The sequence below is a fragment of the Lathyrus oleraceus genome, chromosome 7 (assembly GCF_024323335.1).
Source record: "Lathyrus oleraceus cultivar Zhongwan6 chromosome 7, CAAS_Psat_ZW6_1.0, whole genome shotgun sequence".
NCBI lineage: Eukaryota > Viridiplantae > Streptophyta > Magnoliopsida > Fabales > Fabaceae > Lathyrus > Lathyrus oleraceus.
In genome coordinates, this window is record NC_066585.1 from 547,546,632 (window position 1) to 547,557,197 (window position 10,566).

Genomic DNA, 10,566 nt, shown 5'->3' on the forward strand with positions numbered 1-10,566 from the left:
CAGGACAATCATGAAGATCTTCTTCCAGTGCTTCTACAATCTCTTCAACTCGATCACAATCGTATCTTTCCGTGTCTTTGTCGTATGAAGCATAGCTCGTATTACTTTTTCCACTCGATTCAACATTCTCGTTAATTTTCTCACCATGAAATATCCAGCACCGATAACTTTGATCAATTCCATGCCTCAGCAAATGCGATTTCAATCCATGTGCGTCAACCTTACCAATATAACAACAACGCAAGCAAGGACAATGCATTCGTCTGGGATTTTCAGCGTGTTGAACAGCATACTTAACGAATTCCAAAACCCCACTCTCGTACTCTTTGGTCATTCGATCGGCACAGATCCATGTTTTATCCATGGTTTTCCTACTTATTAAAGTAAACAATTAATCCATACAATTATAAGCTAAGGTAGTATCTTTGAATATCCTAACAATTATAAGCTTTAATTCATTTTAAACTTCAAAAACCTATACATAACCAATGTTAATATAAACTTCAATAACGTATCCGATACGCCAATATACCAACTTTAATACTTAATACATAATTCAAAAGTAGAGATTTTATTTAAAACATTATATCTAAATTGAATAATTATTATTTTTGACTGTTATATTTTGTTTTGTTAACTGCAGTCAATCAAGGTCCATTCAATAATAAGCAACTTACTTATAAAAATATTTTATTATAAAATAAAATACTAACTGATCTTCTTTACTCTTAACTAAATTTCCATATATTTTCAATCTTTATAAATAAATCATTTAATATTTGACACATGTAGTACTACTTCTACCCAGAACAATCCCTAGTTAGTCCCTGCCCCCACATGAGCAACAACAAACAACCATTATATTTTGGAGTGTATTACCGACAAATCATGATTTACAAGCAAAAACCTAAGACTATAACTATTAATTTGTCTGTTTTAGTTGAATTTTTTGGTGCTATTATTACTCTCTCAAACTCTTCTAATAATGCATGAACATAGGTACAAATCCCCTAAGTTTTGAAAGGGTGCAAGAGTTACTAGTATGATGCAACAATTCTGAGCAAACAGTAACATATTCTTACAAATTCATGTGTTTTTGAGTCATTTTTTCCTGTAAAGAGTAATCATACGTGTTGTAGTAGGCATTGGTGAGTATATAAATATATATAGTACAGACAAAGAAAAACATCTTATATGCCACCTGAGTACATGCATTTTATATGCTCAGAAAAAACACACAAACACAAGAAAAACAATAAAAAATAAAAAGAAGTATCTTGAAACATACCAGTTCTGTTCGCTTGGAATCGATGCCCGGTTTTATATGTGCTTCAACAGTTTCGTCAAACTTTGCCTTGGCGTTGGCCTGAACAATATATAATGATATTAAAACATACAGTAAACAATGGAACATTGCAGGTAAAACATGAACAGTGTAAAACAATGGAATACAGTACACACAAAATAGGGTTGAGATTGTTGAGATTGTTGAGATGAGGAGTGCGGTGGCGGAAACGGTGGCGGAAATGGCGGCGGTCGCTTGTTTGGGTGACGGCGGAGGTGAATAGGGTTTTCGAACGTTGCGCTGAAAAAATGTGTTTTGGGTGTCTGAGAGGTGAGTGAAGAAGAGGGAAAACAAAAATACGTACTGAGAACGAAAATACAATCCTGAAATTTTATTTTAATTAGAGCTTAGACAGCGCTTTTGTGGAAAGCGCTTTCTAAGGTATGCCTTAGACAGCGCTTTCCAAAAGCGCTTTCTAAACCCCCCCTTAGACAGCGCTTTTGGTTTTAATTTTTTTTTAAAATTTAAAGACTTTAGACAGCGCTTTATCAAAAGCGCTGTCTAAGGTCTATATTTAAAAGCGCTTTCTAAAAGCGCTGTCTAAGGGGGGGTCTTAGACAGCGCTTTTTAAAAGCGCTGTCTAAGACCCCCCCTTAGACAGCGCTTTCATTATTTTCTTGGAACATTTTCAGCGCTTTATTTTAATTTTAACCTTAGACAGCGCTTTCTTTTAAAAGCGTTGTCTAAGATGCGCTGTTAAAAGTCATTTTTGCCATAGTGTCAGCATTGGTCTACAAGGTGTTGGCTCTTAAAATATATACTTGAAATGATTGTAAGCCAAAGACTTAATGCATTCTACATTCTATATTAGAGTGTCTCTTGAGTTTAGGGCCACAATGCCATTAGGACAAAATATAGAATTCATGAATGAATGAAAAAAAATTGAATTTTGATCTCCTTCCTTTAGCCATATGCATTTGGATTTTTTCATGATCAATGATTCGCGAAGATAGAGCTTTTGCTAAACCGGATATTGAACCTCGATTCTCCTCTTAGATAGCTCATAATTGAAAGAAATGTCATCATTACCACCAACTGATCCAACATATTAATATCTTTAACTGTCTCTTCCACTTGTAAATTTAATTTCCAAAGGACTTTTTCATTCCAAGATCTTAGCCTTGACCAAAAGCTTGAGTTTCTCTTTGAACACAAACAATTTCTTACCTTGAATATTTGAAGATTTTCAATAATACACTACTTTGAGTTATGATAAAATCATATACAACTAGATTGAGCAAGGTTTTGTTGATAAAAACCAGGCTGCTTTCGTTCCTGGCCAAGATATTCACAACCATATTCTTCTGGCCTATGTATTAATCAGAGGGTACTCTAGAAAAAGGGGCACACCAAGATGCATGATGCAAGTGGACATCCAAAAAGCATATGATATTGTTGATTGGAAGGCTTTGGAGTGTATCCTCAATGAGATTGGGTTCCCTTGTCAGTTTACCAAGTGGATTATGCTTGATATCTTCTCTGTCTCTTACAAGTTCAACATAAATGGGGAGTCCTATGAGATTATGATGGAAAAAAAGGATTAAGACAGGGTGATCCTATCTCACCATTTCTATTTGTCATCATGATGGAATATTTGAACATAAATTTGAAGAATATGCATAGAGACAACATATTTAACTTCCATGCCAAATGTGAAAAACTTGGCCTCACTAACCTTTGCTTTGCAGATGATCTTTTGTTGTTTTCTCCAGAGGATAACATCTCTGTTGAGATCACGATGAAGGCTTTCAAGAGTTTCTCCAACTCGACTGGCCTTAAAGCAAATCCAGCAAAATTCCATATCTATTTTGGAGGAGTGGAGCCAAATATTAGGGAAGAAAACATATAACTTACGTCTTTCAAAGAGGGATCTCTCCCATTTTTGTACTTGGGAGTGCCGGTGACTAGTAAGAAGCTCACAATCCATCATTATATGCATCTTATTGACATAATTGTAGGTCGAATTACTCACTGGAGTGCTAGACTGTTGTGTTATACATGGAGAATTCAACTTTTGAAAAATGTCACTTTTACTGTTATGAATTATTGGATGCGGTGTTTCCTTCCCCTAGTTTGTTCTCCATAAAACCAATGTCATATGTAGAACCTTCATATGGACAGGTGATACGGAAATTAGCAGGAAAGCTCCCATTCCGTGGAAGTCTGTGTGCAGGCCTACTAATCAAGGAGGGCTCAATTTATTTAATCTTGATGTTTGGAACCGTGCTAATTTGGTCAGGCTGTTGTGGAATATTAGTGAGAAATTAGATAGCCTTTGGGTGAAGTGGGTTCTGTAAGACCCCAATTTTGACCCTAAGATCCCTCATGGCATCATAACATTGCATTTGCATTGCCTCAAGGATCATAAACATCTTGGCTCCTTACCTTTGGGTGGGATCTCCTCTTGTGAGTGGTTGGAGGTCACCAAGCATGCTTGAATTGTATATTATTGCTTTTCTTATTTTGTTTACTAACCAAAAGCACAAAAATATGTCACTAACATCTTTTGTTTATAGCTTGAGCAATCACAAGGTCAAAAGCTTCAAGGAAATCATGGACACAATGATATGGCCAAGAGAAGATGAAAGCAAGCATGGTAATGGTTCCCAAAGCTCTCATCCATCAAATATGCCTCCCTAGCATCTCAATTCATCATTTTGATCAAAACAAGTCAAAGGGTTTGAGGTTTGTTCCCCAAGGGAACCCTAGTTCATCAGATCATCCACAATGCCTTGCTCTTGAAGCTACCTCAGCCCATGGTCAAATACAATCAAGGGAAGTTCTTTAATTAATCATTTTATGCATATTTGAACTTATTTGAGTGTCCTCAATCATCAATTCATCAAGATATGAGTCATGGACTTGAGAAGTTGATCAGTCAATCCATCTGACTATTTTGAAATACACTGAGACCTAAAGTTTTATGTGATGCTCAAATGAAGATGATCCCAAAATAAAAAATGTTCTTAAGGACAATATGAACAACTTTCATGTTCATCAAAAATTGATTTGAAGCTTGGAAGGTCATTTCCCATTCCAATACATTATAGGTCATTTTGACTGAAACCCTAATTTTGGGTCAACTTCCCCAGAACATAACTCATTCATTTTTTATTATTTTTAGATGGGATCAAATGAATTGGAAATATTAATATGTCTACTTCAAATGTTATGTTGAACAAAATTTCAAAATCTCAAAGGAAATACATGTGATAATGCAAAACATTATAGGTCACTTTGGACCAAATGCATTGAAAGTCAAAAAAGTCCAACTTCAAGTGCCCATAACTCTTTCATCAAAAATCCAAATGATGAAAAATTTAAGTCCATTTTGATTGTCTTTAATAGATATACAACTTTGATGTTGGAGGTTTTTATATTTGAGGCTTGCATCATCAAAATAGAGGGGCTTGAACATTGGCCAAATTTGGAAACCTTGCCTTTGCATGTTTTGCACCTTACACTTTAAATTCAAAATTCACTAATTTCCACACTTCAAATGGATTTTTACCCAACATAACATTTGCTCCTTACATCAAGACCTTTCCAACCATTACTCACATGCTCATGTTTGGATTTGGCAAATGGCTTTTTCGAAGAGGAGAAGTTTTAGGCATAATTGTGCATAACATGTTGGAACTCATTATGCAAGCTTGTGCATTGCCAATTACACGACCATTTCAGCTCAATTATGCTTCAGATTGCATTTGGCATTGAATTTGGGCCTTTTGAATGATCATGCAAGCCCATGCAAGGAGTATCCATTTGCCATGCACACAGATTGATCACACTTGCCTTGCCTCTCCATCTATAAATAGAAGCCTCACTCCATTCAAATTTCATCCATGAATCAACCTGAAGTGCTGCAGAAATCAAAACCGAGCCACACCTAAAGGAACTAAGTTCAATTCTCTTCAAATTTTCAGATCTAAAATTCAACAAAATCTGGTTGAATCTTTAGATCTAAAGTTCCTAGACCTTCATTATCCAATCCATAGAACTTCTGTTTGGCCAAAGGAAGCAAGGAAAAGAGCTCAGATCTTCACAATCCAAGGTTGTTCTTCAACTGGTTTTTTCTTCGAAACTCACCCTTTACTGATCTATTTGCTTGGATATTGTGTTGGCTGAAGTCCTCTTCATAGAGGCAATTGTTTTGAGTGCTTAATTGTTGAAATCCATGAAGTTCATATGAACACCACAGAATTTCCATCTCTGATTTCTCTCAATATAGAGACCTAGAATGGAATTGAGTGGTACAGGGATGATGTACATCATCCCAGCTTTCCAATGATGTATGGATCGTGTATTTTGGTTAAGCTTTTGAAACCTGCAATTCTGGCCGGAATCTTCATGCTCAACGGAGAAGACGGTGGCTCCGGTGACCGTCCCTTTACCAGATACATTGTGGACCGTTGGATGCTTTCTCCAGTTTATATCACAACCGTTTGATCTTATGACTTTTAATAATGCCATGTGTGATGCTGTTGACTCAAGTACACCATGCGCACGCGTCTCCCCGCCTTCAGATGTGCCACGTCAATTAATGAATCCAGATCTGACGCCTCTGGATTTTTGGCATTTTCTATTTTTCTGATTTAATTTCTTTTATTTCCATTATTTTCAAAAATTCATATCTTCTTCATTTTAATTCCAAAAAATATGGGATCAATTGCATTCTTCTTCAAATAATTTCTAGTTTCTAATTTTGATTTTTAATATTTTTTATTTTGTCATTTGATATTTTTTGTGAATTTTCTCTTTTCTGGTTATTTTTAATTCATTTTAAATAGTTTTTGATATTCAAAAAATACAAAAATATTTTCCTAACCTATTTGAATGATGATGGATCTATGAAAAATATTCTCATCAATTTTTTAATTGATTTGAGATTTATTTGAGATTTTAGTTCAATTAGGTTATTTTTATTCATTTTTAATTGATAAAAAATAGTTTCTGACTTTTAAAAATGCTGAAATTTTTTGTCAAACTTTGTTTGACCTTGTTGAACTTGGGATAAATCACTTGGACCTTTCAAGGTTGATTTGAAGTGATTTTGAAGTTTGACCTTTCTTTTATTTTTAATTCAAGTTTATTTTAATATTAAAAATGCCAAAAATATTTTGCTTATTGTTTGACCTCCAATCTTCATCTCATTTCTGGTTTTCTCATTGTTTGACTTTGACTCTCAATGTCATTTGGTCAACACATATGGATTGGTATATTTTATTTCATCTTAATGCACTTTATTCTTTCCTTTTCCATTTTTTTCCTTTATTCATCTCCTTCTTCTTCTTTTTTCTTTTTGATCAATGAGTTAAAGGTTGATAAGTTAGCATTGATTAGGGAGACTTAATCTTCCTTAATCCAAATCTACTTCATCTTGATCAATTGATCAAGTGAATGACTTTGCATTAAGGATAGGTTGTTTCCTAAATCATGCAAAAGACTTAAACCAATACAAGATCAATTCTCTTCTTCTTTTTGGCATGGCAAGTTGTTGGAACTTGGTTCACTAATCAAGACTTCTAACTTGTGTTGTTGCCTACATTATTATTGACCGGCCTCAGATAGTTGTGACTTCTACATAAGTCCAATTACGGTTGCTTAACATAGCGCTAAATTTGCCTTATGGCACACTAACTACTAACACTAATCATTAACCATTAACATTTACTTTTTGCACTTTACTTTTATGCAATTTACTATTCTTGCACATATTATCCATTTGCTTTTTCCTTTTGCTCACTTGAGCACATGTTTATGTTAATGCAATTTGCCTTTTGCTCACTTGATAACATAATTGTGTATATATTATTGTGCTTGTGTTTTGATTTGATTGTTATGGACCAAAGGCAAAGAAATGGACAAATGGACTTAGTTTCTAGGACATTCCCTATGCAAAAATTGGAGTAAAAGGACCTTAATGTTGAAGATGATCATGAAGGACCCAAACCTCTAAACTCACTCTTGTCCATTCTTGATTTGCTTCATAAAATTCTTTGATGTGTGTGTTCTTGTGCTAGGGGTTCCACCTTGTTTCAACTTTGAGGAACCATTGCCATGAGCTTCTAAGAGAAAGAGTTACAAGATGCCTTGAAGAACCTTCCAAAAGTTCATTTGATTGATGATTGCTTGAGGTTATGCTTATGTGATTGCTTATTCCAAAGGATGAGAGCTACTTGGATCATCCATATGATCTCAAGAGAGGAACTCCATTGTGGTCTTATTCTTTATCCCTCACCTCTTTGTATGCTTAGGACTTTAGCCTTTCTTCTTCTTCTCTCCACTCTAACCCAAGCCAAAACCTTTGTGCAAACATCTAACACTTGTTTTCAACATTAGAAACCTAAGCCTTATGCTTTTGATTTTCAAACTTTTCTTTTTATAACACTCATTTTGAATTGAATCTCTAAGTCAACTTTGACTATATTTTGTACATACTTTTCATTGGTAAATATAACCCATTCAAATGTCTTTTGTGGTTTCAATGGCCACCCTCTTAATCAAAACTTTTTCATAACCTTTAACTATTAGGTTTGAGTTATCCTTGTGGTAGATGTAATACTCACCTATATCCTTAGTGATGGACAATGAGTCTTCCATGCTTATTATAGGGTTAACCCCTCACTAGCATGTTGAATCTATCCTCACATGGTGGATTTGTGGTTTGGTTAAGTTTTCTCCCTTGGATAACAAAAGACCTTAAGGCTTTTGGACCAATCAATTCACCAACTCATTTTTGAGATTTTTACCCCCGAACTACGAGGTTTTGATCCTAATCTTTTTTAAGATGGTACGTAAGCAATGAGTTTATCCATATAAACACAAAATATAAATAACTTGTATATTCTCTTCTCATCTCTTCAATCATGTTTGCACAAACAAATTTTTCACAAGACAACAACCTTTACAACAAGTATGAAAAGGGCTCCCTAGGAGTACCTAGGATATTTTGGGTGCCTAACACCTTCCCATTGCATAACCAACCCCCTTACCCAGATCTCTGACTCTCTTTTTCTAGTTTTTGGTTTGATAAAACTTTTAGGTTTTTGTTCGCTTTCTAACCATTCCTTTGGATAAATAGAAGTGCGGTGGCGACTCGACTTGTATGGTTTACCTTGGATTTAGTCAATATCTCTAATGGTAACGAATACCCCGCTACAGGTTCACACCTACTATCTGAAAAAACATATTGTAATGGAGGTTGAAGTTAGACATAACTCCTCTTGGATTCTTAGAGCCATTTTGAACTAGAGAAAGATTATTCAACTGCTGCAAGTTTGGACTGAGATGCTACAAGCTAACAAATTCAGCATGAAGAAAATGCATAAAACTCTCTTGGATACCAATAAAAAAGTTGAGTTGAGATCATTGTTCTACGGTAATATGGCGTAGCCTAGAGCGCATTTCTCCATTTGGCTTGCTTGCCATGAAAGGATAGTAACGAAAGATCACCTGAATCAATTTGGTTTGATAACTAGTAGTCATTGTTGTTTTTGTAATGATGCTGAAACCCAACATCACCTTCTCTTTTGCTACCCCGTGACTAAGCTTGTTTAGAAAAAGGTCATAATTTGGACACATTAGCATCATAACATTGTTGATATGTTGGATGGTGTTAAGTGGATTATGAGGAATAACAGATGAAAATGGTGGAGATCAGCCATCAGAAAACTTGCTGCTACAGAAACAATATATGTTATTTGGCATTATAGAAACGACAAAGTGTTTTTTGCAAGGATGTGAATAATACTAACATAGTTGATTGCATCATTGATACTATTGTTTATAGGGGGTTGTCTAATGTGATACTAATTTCGTAAGCAAATGAAAATATGAAAACTTAAGTGGTAGTTAAAATTACTAAATAAATATCACACTTTAATTTTCTCAAAGCTGTAGTTTAAAAATGTTTATCACTAATTAACCAATTAAATTTAGTATTTTTAAATATTCTAAATGAATTTTAGAGTAATATAGATATATTAGTTTAAGTAAATCAAACATATAATAAATATTGGCCACCAAAGAATTAAATAAGTTAATATTTTATTATTATCGTTGACATAAAATGAGAACAATAAAAAAAAATGAAACCGATCAATAAAAAAATACGTGATAAATATTTTTTGTTGATAAATATTTAAAAGATTATAATCTCTCATCACAAAAGCAAGTTTCATTCACTTAATTATATTTTATTCATCAAAATAAAATATAAACTAAATATTTGTTACTGATTATTAAAAAAATATAACAGATATATCCATCACTAATACATAAAATAAAACACATAACAACTATTTTTTCTTGATATATATAAAAATATATAGGAAAAATATTTATCATCGAAAAATAAATTAACATGTGACAAATATTTTTCGTTGAAAATTATAAGAAAAAACACATAACACATATTTATCATGAAATACAAGTTAAATATTTGTTATTGATTAATATAAAAAATATTAGACAAAATTTTATTTTAAAAAATGAGAAAAATATTTTTCATTGATTCATAAAAAATAAGAGACAATATTTTTTAATCAATATTTTTTTAAAGAAAATATCGTGCACTAATACATAAAAAATTACATGTTAAATATTTAAATCAAATCAACTTCAAATTTACAATCTAAACATTATCATAATCATTTTATTTAATTACATTGAAGTATAAAATATTCAATGAAAAACAAGACCCACACTATTTTTATTATTTATTTTTAATTGTTTTAATTAATGTTATATTAAAAATTTTGAATTATTAAATATGTTATTTATTTTATATTGCAGAAAACAAACACTTAAAAGTGGCCCGTACAACCGTCATAATAGTATTTTTCTAGTATTACTTTTAAAATGCAAATCTTTCATGAATTTGAATTCACTATAGGGATGTGAATTGCATTTATTAAGGAAGATTTACATGAGAATCACATGTCTGAAGCTCTAAAGTCAGATAACCTTTTTTAGATGGAAATGGAGGGAAAAGTTCCTCCGATCATATTTTGGACGGGGATCTAAAAAGTATCCTCTATTAGATTTCCCGACTCCGATTATATTATTTAGTTTTTAAATTATATATATTATATAATATATAATTATATAATTTTATATATTTTTTAAAGTTAATATTGTATAAAAAAAGAATATTTATTTTTTTACAGAAAAAAATATCAACAACCTACAAGTATTTTGATTTTCCTTTTATTATTGAT